This window comes from Alexandromys fortis, unplaced genomic scaffold (assembly GCF_014885135.2).
Source record: "Alexandromys fortis isolate MF-2015 unplaced genomic scaffold, M_Fortis_MF-2015_v1.1 scaffold_141, whole genome shotgun sequence".
NCBI lineage: Eukaryota > Metazoa > Chordata > Mammalia > Rodentia > Cricetidae > Alexandromys > Alexandromys fortis.
Genome location: NW_026068060.1, coordinates 1,488,350 through 1,503,805, shown reverse-complemented (window position 1 = coordinate 1,503,805; position 15,456 = coordinate 1,488,350).

Here is a 15,456-nt window from a genome sequence, read left to right as displayed (position 1 = left end):
CCCAGAAATAATTACACGGAAACTGTATTCTTTCAAACACTGCCTGGCCCGGCTAGTTCCAGCCTCTTATTGGCTAGCTCTTACATATTGTTCTAACCCATTTCTAATATTCTGTGTAGCCCACGAGCTGGCTTACCAGGGAGGATCTTAAACTGTGTCTGTCTGGAGCGGGAGAATCATGGCGACTCCTTCACTAAGCTTCTTTCTCCCAGAATTCTCTTCTGTTTTCTCCACCCACCTAAGGGTGGGCCTATCAAGGGGCCTAGGCAGTTTCTTTATTAATAAGAAATCACTCCCACATCAATCGTCTGTCAAAAAACAAAGTTTTTGGTTGGACACTTCCCATCCAAACCAATACAGTATTTCGAGATGTAGATATGACACAATCTAGATTAAGATGCCATCACATATTCTTATAAAATACACATTGTAATAAAAGTTTAGAGTGTATATTTCATGTGATAAAATAATTTTATATGCCGTTTAGTTTCTAGAAAGCAAAATCATTTTTGAAAAGCATAGCACTACAATTGTGCTTGTAATGCAGCCGTAGAGTCTTGCCTAGCATGCATAAGATATAATCTGAACTCTCAGCACCTGAAGGAAAATAAAATAGAATGAAAAACTACCTGAGATGGGAAAGAATTAAGGATTCTTGAAGAGGGAATCAAATGGATGTAATTCGAGGCAAGAGAAACAGTTATCAAATTTAGTGTGTGGTGGCAAATTTATGAAAAGAATTGTGTGAAATAAAATGGGCATATTGAACATAAGATTTGTGGACTGGAGTATAAAATTATTGAATAACTGGACAATGATTAAAAAGCCTAGAGCTTTTATCATCTCTGTATGAGGTACATCTAGAATATTCTCTTTGAGTTGGTACGAGATCAGTCTTGTTATTAAACTCCATGTTACTGAGTCACATAGCATGAGCACTCATCATTAACTTCAGCCACCTCCCCAAATCCGTCCTCTTTACCACTGTTCTGCTTTCACCAGCAAGAGCTCAGCTGTCTGATTTCGGCAATCTGAAATCCTACAATGTCTGGCTTTCCTTCAACAAATAACTTTGGAAGCCTTCCACACTACCAGAGATGACTGGGTTTCATATTTCTATAACATAATTGTATCCCTTTATGTGTGTGTATGTATACATATGTGTGCAATTGTGTTTTTATACATTTGTTCTTTGACATTTAGATTAATTTCATAATAAGAAAGTATTAGTGACTGCAACTTGGTTTTTGACACACTAATTTCCTTTCCATATGTACCCAGCAGTACTAGAATTTCTAGATTTTGCTTAGCTCAGTGAGAGGTTGTACAAGTGGCCTCTCCTGATTAATGTCAGAAGAACTCAAGCAGGAAACCAGGGGACTCTAGGCAGCCAAGCAAATGAGTGCATTTTGCACAACAAGGCTCTTTTTATTATATACATCTCCTTTGATAACAGTTACCGATTTACAGTTCAGCAGAGAAGCCTGCTTCATGGGCAGAATGTTCAAGGTTATATAAAGCACAGCAATGTTATTTGTCTTCAGAAAAATGTCTGAGGTATGGATTATCAGTTACCTTAAATAATCTCTAGAAATGAAGAGGATCACAGGCATTCTTGCGTTTTTCCTCACATTCGTAGAATATCCAAATTCCTTTCTTCAGAAATACTAACATTGATGTTCCCATGGTTGTGCCACAAATTGTTTATATCCTCACATACTCTTACTTTAAATCTAATGATTCTACTTGTAAATTTTTGAGAAACCTCCATAATAACTGTCCCAATTTAGTAATTTCATACCTTTTCATGCTCTTCTTTCCCAGAAAGTTAATGGCATGTTCCATCAGTTTGATAGAATGATAAAAAGAAACTTAACATCTTGTAATTAAAATCTTAAATTATGTGCTTAATTTAGCAAAACATTTTTAACTCTCAAAACAGAAAATAAGTTGCATATTTTCCTAAAATAATGGCATTAAGGTTGAAATTTTTAAAAATTTAGTACAACATAAAATATATCAAATCTATGGAGGTCTGTGGATTATAAGTTTTTAGTAAACTTCAAATGATGCTTACTTTTTAATATTATCAACAATGACGTCATTATAACACCACAAAGTGCTAATTATTTCAAAATTAATCACTTTAAATTTTTAATGCTACTTTGTATTCTGGGAAATAGATATATTATGTAAATTCCTTCAAAACTAGATTAACACAGTCATCAATGTTTGATTTAGAAAATTATTGAACCTTACAACTAACTTAAACAAAAACATTTTAACTTTCCTATGCTTTTAGCATAATGGTAAGCAAAATCTTAGTAACTGCTGCTGCATATACTACTCCAAGAAACATGTATGCTATGAGCCATGACCAATTACAATTCAGTGTTTGTTTATCCATCATCATAGCAGATGACCTTGCAATAATATCTATACCTTGGGAGAAATAAGAAAAATAATTAGAAAGTGAGCTTATGATTTTAAACACCATGTTCATCATTATATGAGTGAGTCTAAAGGTGTATCTAAATTCTTAGACATTATTACCTCATCCATAATTTCTCTTATAATTACTGGCTGTTGATTGTATCTAGTTAGCGTTAAGAGTAAATGTTGGATGATAGTAAGTGACATGTAAATATACCCACAACCTGAGATAACTCCTTGAGACAATCTAGTTTGTAAATACAGTATCATTAGAGTTTAACTCTCTAATGATTCCTTCGGAATGACAAATCTTCTCTTAAAAGAGTTATTTAGATGTTAAGTATAATTAGAATAAAGAAGCACTTTAGCAAATTATATATGTGTGCATGGATTCTTTATTCCTTTTTATAAAGACATTTGTGGAGGCTGAGATATGTGGAGCCATTTCTGAAGAAGGACACTTAAAAGAAATCCCACACTAGTTCAGAATTGAGAATAAAAAGGGTTATTTATTTAGGGGTAGACACACAGATCACAATCCTCTGTTGGAACAGAGAACAGCAACCAAATCCTGCAGCCGGAAAAAGAGGCCAGCTATGCACTTTACATTGGCATAAATAGTATAAGAGGCCATGCCCAAGTAGGCAGGTAACTTAAAGGCTACAGGTGGTAGGAATTCATACAGCACATTTCCACTTTGTCTGATGGTCAGAGAGTTTTGGAGGTTGTTCTAATGACCGACAAGCATAGTTGGACATGGCAACTTAAAATGTGATTGCTTGGCTCTATTAACATTAAAATAGCTCATTCATGTAGGTCCGTTACTTCTGCTCCTTCTTTTGTAACTTAGGTCACCAGGATAGGTGATCTAGAGCAGCTTCACTACCTAGAAAACAGAATGCTAATGATTTGATGTCTCAGAGTGATAAAGTGATTCGAACTCACTGGAATAACCTCCCAATACTTTCTATGGTTTCTCTCCTGTTATGTTTTATGCGTCTTCATATTTTTACCAGTATTTCTAAGTTATCATGCTCCTACCCTGGCAATATGTATTTTTGTCAAGGCTGGTGCCGAAATGTGGGACTGACCTGTTAATCCCAAATTGCACAGAAATGTGGCCAGGCAAGAAGAGTACGTGAGGACCCTCACAAGAATCCATGTACACATATATACTTTACTAAAGTGCTTCTTTATTCTAATAATACTTAACATCTAAATAACTCTTTTAAGAGAAGATTTGTGGAGATGTGAGTAATGAGTGCTTGAAAATAAATAATTGATAATAAAAAAGGAAAGAGAAAGACAGGGAAAAATCAGGAGTAAAACTGTAAATAGTTGTAAATATGGGGCAAGGAAATAGTTTTCAATTATCGGTACAGTTGCTTAGATGTATTTTGATAGTTAGAGGAGCTAAAGTTGAGCAGAAACAAAGGTAGAGATATTTAGAACTTGTAAATATTGCATTCCCGCCCCTATAATGGCGGCTTATCTGCCACTACCTTCTGTCTGCTCCGGGACTTAGAGAGGCTAAAATATGCCCTCGCCTTCATCACTGCAAAACATGGTGCTGTGGTAACCCAGCTGCAGCCTCCAATACTGCTGGGCAGGTGGAAAGACTGAAGGGAATACAGCATTTGACCTAGCAATGGCCTGAGTTACCGCTGAGACTGTAGCAGTCTATGCACACGTGCTATACAGCTAGTCTGACCCACACTAGGCGGTGGAGCCAGGAAAGGCAGGAGACAAAAAAGTTTAAAGGGCCCCACAAGTCAGTACTCTGAGTTGTTCTATGGAAATGTCTAGGTCCATGAGCCAAGGAGCCCATATGGATATATCTATGGCTTTTAACAGATGAAAGGACTCGGGGATTCTCCTAATTTTATGATTATAAAATTTAAAATAAAAAAGCATGACGTAGCTATACCCGCCTAAGCTTGTGAATGCAGTGGTCTCAAAGCACTATAATGACAGACATCTGAGAGTCTGTAAAGTTATCAGCCACCTCTAACATTGACCTCTGATGAGACTGTTAAATGTAAAAAGCATGACTTATACCCAGGCAGAGCAGGCAATGAAGGACCGGCCGCCTGGTCCCAAGTACCCAGGCAGGACAGCCAAGTGGAAAAGGGACCATGGCAAGCACCCGACTGTGCAGCTCAACTTTAGCCATGAGCCTAGCCTGACCAGACAGTCAAGCTGCATAAAAGAGTCTGTGAAATGTAAATAAGAAAGTTAAATATGCTTTTTATGATTCTTTGTCAAAAATCAAGTGTTTATTGGTGTGTGGATTGATATCCAAGTCTTCAATTTGGTTACATTGGCCTTCCTGTCTGTTCCTATGTCAATACCAGGCTGTTTTCAGTACTGTAGCTCTGTAGTAGAATTTGAAATCAGGAATTGTGATTCCTCCAGAAGTTCATTTATTGTACAGGATTGTTTTGGCTATCCTGTTTTTGTTTTGTTTTGTTTTGTTTGTTTGTTTGTCCTTATGAAGTTGAACATTTTCTTTTGAGGTCTGTGAAGAATTTTGATGGGCATTGCATTAAATTTGTAGATTGCTTTTGGTAAGACTTCCATTTTAATATGTTCATTCTACCTACTCAGGAGCATGGGAGAACTTTCCATTTTCTGTTGTCTTCTTCAATTTCTTTCGTCAAAGATTTAAAGATCTTGTCATACAAGTCTTCCTCTTGTTTTATTAGAGTTACTCTGAGATAGTTTATGTTATTCTTGGCTATTGTGAAAGGTGATGTTTCTCTGATTTCTTTCTCAGCCCATTTATCATCTGCATAAAAGATGGGCATTTAGGATGTTTCCAGGTTCTGGCTATTACAAATAATTTTGCTATAAACATAGTTGAGCCCATGACCTTGTGATCTGATTGAGCATTTTTTGGGTATATACCCAAAAGTGTATTGCTGGGTTTTGAGGTAGGCTGTTGCCTAATTTTCCAAGAAATCTCCATAGTGGTAGCCAAAGTGACTGTACCATTTTGCACTCCCACCAGCAATGGAAGAATGTTCTTTTTACCCCAGATCCTCTCCAGCATAAGTTGTCATCAGTGTTTATGATTTTGACCATTTTTACAGGTATAAGATGGAATCTCAGAATTGTTATGATTTGCATTTCTCTGTCATCTAAGAATTTTGAAGATTTGCTTAAGTGTCTTTCAGTCATTTTAGATTGATCTGTTGAAAATTTTCTGTTCATGTCTGTACCCCATTTTTTATTAGATTATTTGTTATTTTGATGAGCAATTTCTTGAGCTCTTTGTATATTTTGGAGATTAGTCCTTTCTCTGATGTGGGGTTGATTAAGATCTTTTTTCCATTTTGGAGGCTGCCATTTTACCTTGTTGACCATGTCCTTTGCTTTACAGAAGTTTTTCAGTTTCAGGAGGTCTCATTTATTAATTGTTTCTCTCAGTGTCTGTGCTACTAAAGTTATATTTAGGAAGTGGTCTCCTGTGCCAATGTATTCAAGGGTACTTCCCACTTTTTCTTCTATGAGGTTCAATTTGGTTGGTTTTATGTTGAGGTCTTTGATCCATTTGAACATGAACTTTGTGCATGGTGAGAGCTATGGCTCTATTTTCATTCTTCTACATATTGGTATCTAGTTATGCCAATACCATTTGTTAAATATGCTTTCTTTTTTTCATTTTCCTGTCAACTAGGAAGACTTGCAGCTTGGATTAGAAAGATAGCTTACAAACTTTTAATAAGACATACAATAGCAAAGATTTTATTTAAAATTTCCTATGGGAGACTGAGCCACTAAGTAAAATTCTTAAAGGAAGCAGTGATCCAAACTTCAATAGACAGCTTACAGAAGTTGTCAGACAGGTATTCACCCAGGTATAATATGCTATACAGAAAGAACTAGTACATTATATTAATTATGGTCAGCTTTGGCAATAACGTATATTATCTACAAAACTTACTCCTACAGTGGTTTTATGGCAAAATTGTCCACTTTTATGGCTGTACCTTCCTGTTTTGCCAACTAAGGTATTAAACCTTTATTTTGAAGAAGTAGCTTACTTAGCACAGAAGATCAGAATGAAATATAGGAAATATTTTGTCAGGGAACAAGCTATGATCAATGTTCCTTATACTAAGCAAGAGATTAACTGGTTATTTTAAAATAGTGATTCTTGGACAATTGCATTTGCTCAATTTAAAGGCCAATTAATAATCTTTTCCCAACTGATTGTTGCTACAGTTTACACAAATATATTCCTTTATTTTTTCCTAAAGTTGTAGCAAAAGATCCCTTAAAGGATGCTATGCTAAATTTTACAGATAGTTCTTCAAATGAAAGAGCTGCATATGTTGTTAATGGTAAAAAGGAATTGTGGAACATGCCTATGGCTCTTTGAAAACAATTTAAAAGAATAAAATCAGAAGAATTAAGAATTGCCACATAATGCCTTAAGTCATACACCTTTTATAGATGCACGAGAGTAATCTTCCATGGACAGATTTTGGCATGATTACACAAGGTGACCATTGGTAATGCAAGGTGAAAATACTCTAACAGGAAAAGACCTGACCCTGTATTCATTTGGAGTTGAAGATATATTTATGTCTCTTTCATAGGAAGAAAACAAAGCTGGATGAGATTGCATATATAGTAGGGGATGCCAGCGCTGATGACAATGCAACTGCTGATGACTTCATAGGAGAAGCAGAAAGAGGTTCCTGAACCTGTGATCCTGACCTCCTCGTCCCATGATGCTACAGATCAAGAAAAGGAATACATGATCTGCTAGACCAAGCTTAGGAAGCATGCGGCCAGCTTGCTGCCACCATTCTGCGCAGCACGAAGTTGGCTGTATTTGGACTCTGGGGACCCACACTGCCACTAAGGCCGCTCTTGCTGCTGCCTCATTTCTGATAACAGCTTGCTGCTGCCTGAAAAGGGGAAAAAAAAAAAAGATCATGGCAATGACTGGTGATTTCCAGCCTCTTGATGGGCTTGCAGACCAAGGGAGTCCTGTTTACCTTGGAGCTGACCAGAAATGCAGCGGAACATTTGACTGTTTTACTCTTTGGGACACAGAACTTGTTTTGTCAGTATGGGTATTCAATCTGCTGCTGAAATATTAGACCTGAGAACTGAGATCTCAATTTCCCCTCTGGGAAAAATAGACATGTTAAAAAGAGTGACTGAAGGCCCTCTTTAAATGTGAGGAGGGTAGTCTAAGGGATTGTTTGCCGGTGCTGATAAACTGGACAATTACTTAAAAAGAGCAATGCAGCTCCAAAGCTACAGAGAAACCCTGTTTCAAAAAACCAAAAAAAAAAAAAAAAAAAAAAAAAAAAAAAAAAAAAAAAAAAAAAAAAAAAAAAAAAAAAAAAGCAGTGAGGAGTGAGGTTGGACTTTCACCCATAAGAAAAACCTTTTCTTTTCTTTTCATTAGAATGGATATAAGAAAAACCTTTTCTTTTCTTTTCATTAGAATGAATTTAAGAGAATTGTGGGCCGGGCGGTGGTGGCGCACGCCTTTAATCCCAGCACTCGGGAGGCAGAGGCAGGCGGATCTCTGTGAGTTCGAGACCAGCCTGGTCTACAGAGCTAGTTCCAGGACAGGCTCCAAAGCCACAGAGAAACCCTGTCTCGAAAAACCAAAAAGAAAAAAAGAAAAAAAAAGAGAATTGTGATGTGACAGGTTGTATGTTTATTCCTAATTTCCATTCTAGGATTATGGTATAGTTATATTATTTATAACTGTTTTAGTTTACCATAAAATGTTAAGAAAAGTTTGATATTTCCTATGAGTACTTGGATTTAAAAGATTTGATAAGAAATTTAGATTTTGAGACAACAAAAAATTAAGAAACACTCTAGACCAACTGGAAACGGCATTCTGAACCCTGGTGATCCTCCTCTACTTTAATTAGGAGACTGCAGCCATTAGGAGCATGTTTATTGACAGAACATTATCTGATTGCAGATGAACTCTTTTAACAAAAAATTGGCTCAGAGACACAGAGCCCAAAAGTATTTTCTCCCTTCGTTTTGTTTACAGAGGTCAGCAGTCATTGCTGAGTTTGATCCTTTTTTTTTCTCCCAGGGCATAAGACATGGACATATATGACTATAATACGTAATATAATACCAAAGATAGGTAAGGCTGGGAAACGGAAAAGTGTTCACTTAAGGCAGACAAAAACATCTGTCCTGTTGCAGAAGACAGGCTTTATTAAAATTAATAAAAAGGGAGGAAATGTGGAGGCTGAGAAACATGAACCAATTTCTACCATGTCTGGCAGTTAGAGAGTTTTGAAAGCTGCTAAAATGATTGGCAAGCATAGTTTGATGTCCAAACTCAGGATTTGATTATTTGGCTCTTTTAACATTAAAATAGCTCATAGGTCCATGCCATTCTTACAGGTGGTCAGGATATGCAAATGTACTTCTCCTCTTTCTTTTGTAACTATGAGGTCACCTGAGGAGGGACAGCCTTTAGAATACATGATCTAGAGCAGCTTTGCTACATAGACAACAGATGCTAATGATTTGATTTCTCAAAGTGATAAAGAAATTGACTGTGTGAGTTATCCTTTGTATCGTGTTAATAAAGTCTTTTGTTACCTTCTTCCAATTTACAATGGTTATAAAAACTGTGGAAGAATAAATGCAGGTTTACTATTCCAGTCACTGAAATACCCTCCTGATACTTTTTGTGGTTTCTGTCCTGTTATTTTTTTATGCATCTTCACATTCCTTACTAATATTTCTAAACTCCTACACTCCTACCCCGGCAAGAAGTATTTTTGTCAAGGCCAATCCCTGACAGACCTTTCTATCTGTGTGATATCACATGTCTTTAATTATAGCACTTAGGGAGTAGGGCATTCAGATCTTTGCCAGTTGGAGGTCAATTTTGTCTACCTGGAAAGACTGGCTTGGATGACATAGTGAGAACTTATCTAAAAAAATAACTTTAACATGACATTTTTGTTATTTGCTTGTGTTTTTATGGAGGTGCATGTATGCACTTTAATCTACTTGCCATAAGGCATAGGATACTCTGGAGCTAGCGTTACAAGCGGTTATAAGACACCCAATATAGGTGCTGGGAATCTACATGTATCCTCTATAAAAGCAACTCTTAACTGCAGGCTTAGGATTTTGTATCTTTTTTTAATTTATTTTTATTTTTTTATTGTATTGAAAATTTTCAACTCCTCCCACTTCCCTCCCCTCTCCCCACTACCTTTTCCCCTCCCTCTCCAGTCCAAGGAACAGTCAGGGTTCCCTACCCTATGGGAAGTACAAGGTCCTCCCTGCTCCCCCCAGGTCCAGGAAGGTGAGCACTGAAACAGACTAGGCTCCCACAAAGCCTGTCCTCACAGTAGAATCAAAACCCAGCGCCATTGCCCTTGGCTTCTCTGTGAGCCTCAACTGTCAGCCACATTCAGAGAGTCCGGTTTGACCACATGCTCCATCAGTTCCAGTCCAACTGGCCTTGGTGATCACCCTTTAGATCAGTCCCACTGTCTCAGTGGGTGGACGCACCCCTCATGGTCCTGACTTTCTTGCTCATGTTCTCTCTCCTTCTGCTCTTCATATGGACCTTGGCAGCTCAGTCCAGTGCTCCTATGTGGGTTTCTCTCTCTATCTCTATCCATCGCCAGATGAAGGTTCTATGGTGATATGCAAGATATTCATCAGTGTGGCTATAGGATACGTCCAGTTAAGGCACCCTCTCCTCTGCTGCCCAAGGAACAAGCTGGGGACATCTCCTTGGACACCTGGGAACCCCTCCAGAGTCAAGTCTCTTGCCAACTCTAAAATGGCTCCCTTAATTAAGAGATCAACTTCCCTGCTCTCATATCCACCCCTCCTCCATCCCAACCATCCCATTCCCTCAAGTTGTCCCCATCTCCCCCTATCCCCACCCCACCCCCACCTCCATGCTCCCAACCCCTGTCCATCAATCTTGTCCACTTCCAATATCCAGGACGATAACTTTATGTTATTCTTTGGGTTCACCTACTTATTTAGCTTCTCTAGGATCACGAATTATAGGCTCAATGTCCTTTATTTATGGCTAGAATCCACTTATGAGTGAGTACATACCATATTTATATTTTGGGGAGGATTTTGTATCTTTACTGGTTGCTCAGGTATTTCAGATTTCAAATCTAAAACACACTTAATCTAGAAGGCTTTTAGATATTAAAGGCTAATATTTATACCATTACTTTCTTCTCTGTTCAAGAGCACTTTCTAGTGCATCAGGCTCTTAATATTTTCTTTATAATTGTGATTTCTCTTAAAAGTTGCAGAAAAAAATTTAGCTAGAACTCCAGTTACTTTTAGACATAGCTATGTAATTTGTAAGCAATTTAATTTAGCACAAGGAGCAATGACAGTCTGTGTTTCTCGGAACTTAAACTATGTTTCACTTAGAACAACAAGGCTCTAAATCTGAGTTTGTTCAATTAGTGCTAATGTGACATAATGGCATAATTAGTCCAGAGGATGTTCAAAAGTTTAGAAATGAATTACACAGGAGAAAAGTTTCAGATGGAAGAATACTAATTTTGTTGCACATTTTTACTATAAAAGCAAGTGAATGCATTCTCTCTATAACGACTGTAGAACTCATACACATGTTATACAGTGTGGAACATAATCTTCATTGCTAACAATGTTTTTTTTTACATCTGACTATTGCTTTGCAAAGCATTCATAATTAAATTGAGAGCACAGGAAATAAACATTTGGCTTTCTACTTTAATAAAGGCAATAAACAGCATGCAATCCAAATTTAGAAAAGTGCCAAAAGAAGTTTCAAAGAGTTTAATAACAAGAATCATAAGTTTACTTAAAATGTTCAACTTTAACATATTAGGTAAAGAAACAGATTTTTTTGAAGTGTACATTGTTTGCTTTTAAATTTCTAACTCACAGACAATGTGCAGAGTCTTATATCCTCTAAGTCATAATGTCATTGCAATCTGTTAATATTTGTGGTGGTTAGAAATATCTTCAGTAGGCTCAAGTGTTTGAAAACTTGGTTCCCAGTTGGTGACACTATTTGGGAGAATGATGTAGCCTTGATAGGGAAGTTAGTTGTTGGATGTGGGTTTGAGAGTTTTTAGCCTTAGTCTACTTTCATCTCACTATGTGGTTTGGGTTGCTTGAGGATGTGATCTCTCCTTTTCTCTGATAACCTGATGCTGTGATTGCCATGGAATGTGTACTCTAACTGGAACTATAAACCAAAATAAACTCTCCCTATGTACAGTGTCATTTGTCATGGTGTCTTGTCGGTACAGCAAAAGAGAAATGAATTCAATATTTATCATATTTTTCCTCATTTAATACTCTCTTTATTCAGCTTTATTATCCCTTTTTTGTGACCTAAAATAGCTGTCAATCTTGTCTACCTACTAAAAGATGGCAAAATCACTGAACATAGCCAGGTTCCTCTGCATTTCAATCTACCTCTTCTCCTCCTTATTTGCACATTTGCATGCAGTATGTAAGTGTTCAAGAACTAATCACTAAAGCCACATGATGCCCTCCTGTCCTGATTATTGAAAACTACTGCCATAACCATGTGTTGATACGCTGAGTAAGTCAAGAAAATATTTTTCCTTTTTTCAAATTGGAGTGTTTGGCCATCTTTACCACACTCAAAAATAAGAACATCTAGACAGTGGTGTTAGAACAGATTATTGTACTGAGGCAATTTTCTAGGAAAGTTGTCAGATTCAGGGCTAAGCATTTTTGTCCACAGTCGTGTTCCCTTGCAGGAAGAAATATATGTTGCTAATTTTTGTTGTATCAGTAATGAGGCTGCTTGTTTGGGTATATAACCAGTTTCCTCAGCCCACACAGATGGTGCAGAAGTAGACCTACAATAACCTTTGCTCCATCCACTAACACATTGCTTGCTGCAAATACAGATTCAAGAAAGATATATCTTGCTTGGCTTTTCAAACATTTTCCTCATCTCTCTACTATACCCAGCTATGAAAAAAAAGACTAAAGGTAGTCAAGGGGAAATAAATGTAGGAAGCATTGATAAATCTCACTATGTATTTATGCTAATTACTTGTAATGATTTTTTTCTTATACTGTCTTTTTTTTTAATTTATCACTCAAATTGAAGCAGCAATGACCTGGAGTACTGCATTTTTAAAAAAAAAATCAGTTCCAATATTTCCCCAAAAGTCATAATTGATATTTAAATAATAACGATTTTATATCTTCCATTTGAATGTAGTCAGATACGCGCCTTTCCTGGGGATGGGCTGTCACAGAGACATGCTCCTGGAAAGTACTTGTGCAGTCATCAAGAAGTGTCAGAATTTGTGATTGACTTTTAAAGTTTGCTGACCTTTTCAGTACAATTGGTATTGTTTAATGACCTAATTTACAACACTAGCTTGGAACATTTGGTTTAAATTCTTCAGGCAAATGCTGTTTTATTTACTGAGCTAAGTTCACCCCAGTGTTATTCTAGACAAAGAGAAGGAGGAAATGATCTGGCAAACAAAGCCTTTTTCAGCATACGTTATTTAAAGATCCAGCTGAGAATATGAAGATGGTGAATCATTTACAGTAACTCAGCCAGTGTCTTCATACCCTATAGAAAAGAAGTAGAATTATGGGAATATATTTGGAGATAAAAAGGAATATGATAGAAATAATAAAAAGGGAGGTAAACTTTAAAGTGTGTATGTGGGGGGTGTCCACAGTAGCCCTTTATAACAGCATGGGTTGGAATGGAGAATGAAGTCTTTCTCCTTTTTCTCTAATATAATCTCCCTACTTAAAGTTCACTGTGCTTTCCGTGAATAATGTATGTGTGCTGACATTCTTGGCTAGGACGAATAACACAAGACAAACTTTAATGAGCTTTAAGTAGGCAGTAATATTATGAACTACATTAAAAAGACTCCAGCAGAGTTCATGAAATTGAGAGTGATTATTTTGCTTTTGAAAATATGAGCACTTAACGTGAGTACAGCTAATTTCTTTTGCCATTATATTAAATATGAGAAATATATTCTTTAGATGAACACTTTTGTATTTTACATATGCCCAAGACTACAGACATGCAGCAAACATCTCATTTGTAGAAATTTCCTCTCCATGAAATTAATAATTAACCATATTTGTGTTGTCTGACATTAAAGATAAAGATAGTGGCACAGTAGTACTTCAAGAATCAAGCAATGGGAAGCAATAAGGACAGTAAACAGTTACATTTTGAAAGGCACTGAAAAACTCTACTTGTGTTAAATTTTATTTTCATTTTCTTTCTTTCTTTTCTGTGTTCTGGTTTTTGGTTTATGATTTTTGTTTTGTTTTGTTTTTGAGATAGGGTTTCTCTGTGTAGCACCGGCTGCCTTATTTTGTAGACCAGGTTGGCCTCAAACTCTGCCTCTGCCTCCAGAGTGTTGAAATTAAAGTCATTCCCCACAGCTGCCCTGATAAATTATATATTCACTACATGTTATATTGTGTTTTAATACTTGTATTTTGTGGGATATTGTCCTCTTTCATCAATGAATTTGGTATATCTTCTTTCCTTTGCTGTATATCAAAGAAAAAGGTAAAATAACAATTAAAACACATTGCTGGTGTTAAAATATATCTAAAATATAAATCTTTATTGTATTGAAAGGTTTGCAGTTATGAATATTCTAATACACACTTAACTTAAAACCTGTATAATTTATCTAATTAATTCTTAAATTATATTATGATCTGCATATAACTTTTATTGGAGAATTTTATTGTTTTTGTCATCTTAAAGCTGTAATTAAACACATGTCCTATGGAAAGATCATTTGAATACTTAAGACACAGGTTTTACCATAACTACATTCAGGTGTCGATGGTGAGAACTTATTGTGGTTCACTCTGTTCCATCTGATACGGTTCATAGCAGTTTATTCCTGGGATCACATGATTGAGACACACAGGACAAACCCAATTATATAAAATGATTAAAAACAATTTCAAAAGCAATAGTGAAAGCTTTTTTATTGTTTTGTTTCTTTTGTGTATGTTTGTGTTATTTACATGTATGATTTTAAATGTTTGTGTTGTTCATTGGGTTTTTATTTTTACTGGATTTTTGTCATTGTTATTATTTGCACATTTTTTTTAATTTTTTGGTTTTAATTGTTTTGTTTTGTGATGGGTTTTGGCCATTCCCAGTGCCCTTAAGATACTTCTGCCTTATCCTTTCCAGGGCAAAGATTACATATATAATAAATCATATTCAAATTTTAATAAACTAAGAAACCCTCAGCATTTCCTAATGTTTCCTCTGCATAATGTCTAACTTTGGGTCTGGGCTCCTGCTTCCATTAGCAGCCTTTGAATTGGAACAAAGATCCCTCCCAGGCTGCTGAACATTAGGAGTCTGTGTAATAAAAGAGTTTAAGTTGAAAATCTCTTTTGAGTTCCTCCCCTTGGAGATCAGGGAACACCCAAGGAGGAATGTTTGTAGGAGAAATAGGAGAAGTACATCACGAGAACATGACCCATTGAATCAGCTAAGCATGGCTCACACGACTCACAGAGACTGAAGTGACAAGCAGGGGCATGCGTACATCTGTACCAAGTACTCGTTTATGTTATGATTCTTAGGCTGGTGTTTTTCTGAGGCTCCTGCAAGTAGGACCAGATGTGTCTTTGACTCTTTTGCCTGTTCTTGAGACTCTTTTCCTCGTGTTGTGTTCCTTGTGCAGCCTCAATAGAGGGCTTTGCCTTGTCATACTGTAGATTGTTCTGTTTGGTTATAGTCTCTTGGAGGCATGCACTTTCCAGAAGAAAAATTGTGGGGAAGTGGATTAAAAAGACGGTGAAGGGAGGAGGAATGGCAGGAAGAAAAACCGTAGTTAGGATGTTTTGTTTGGGAGAAGAATCTGTTTTTAATTTAAAGATAAATGAATAAACAAATGAAAGCAAGATAAAAATTCTGAGACTTATTCTTGATGGAGTATAATAAAAGCCCCAAAGTGAGCCATCAAGATTTTT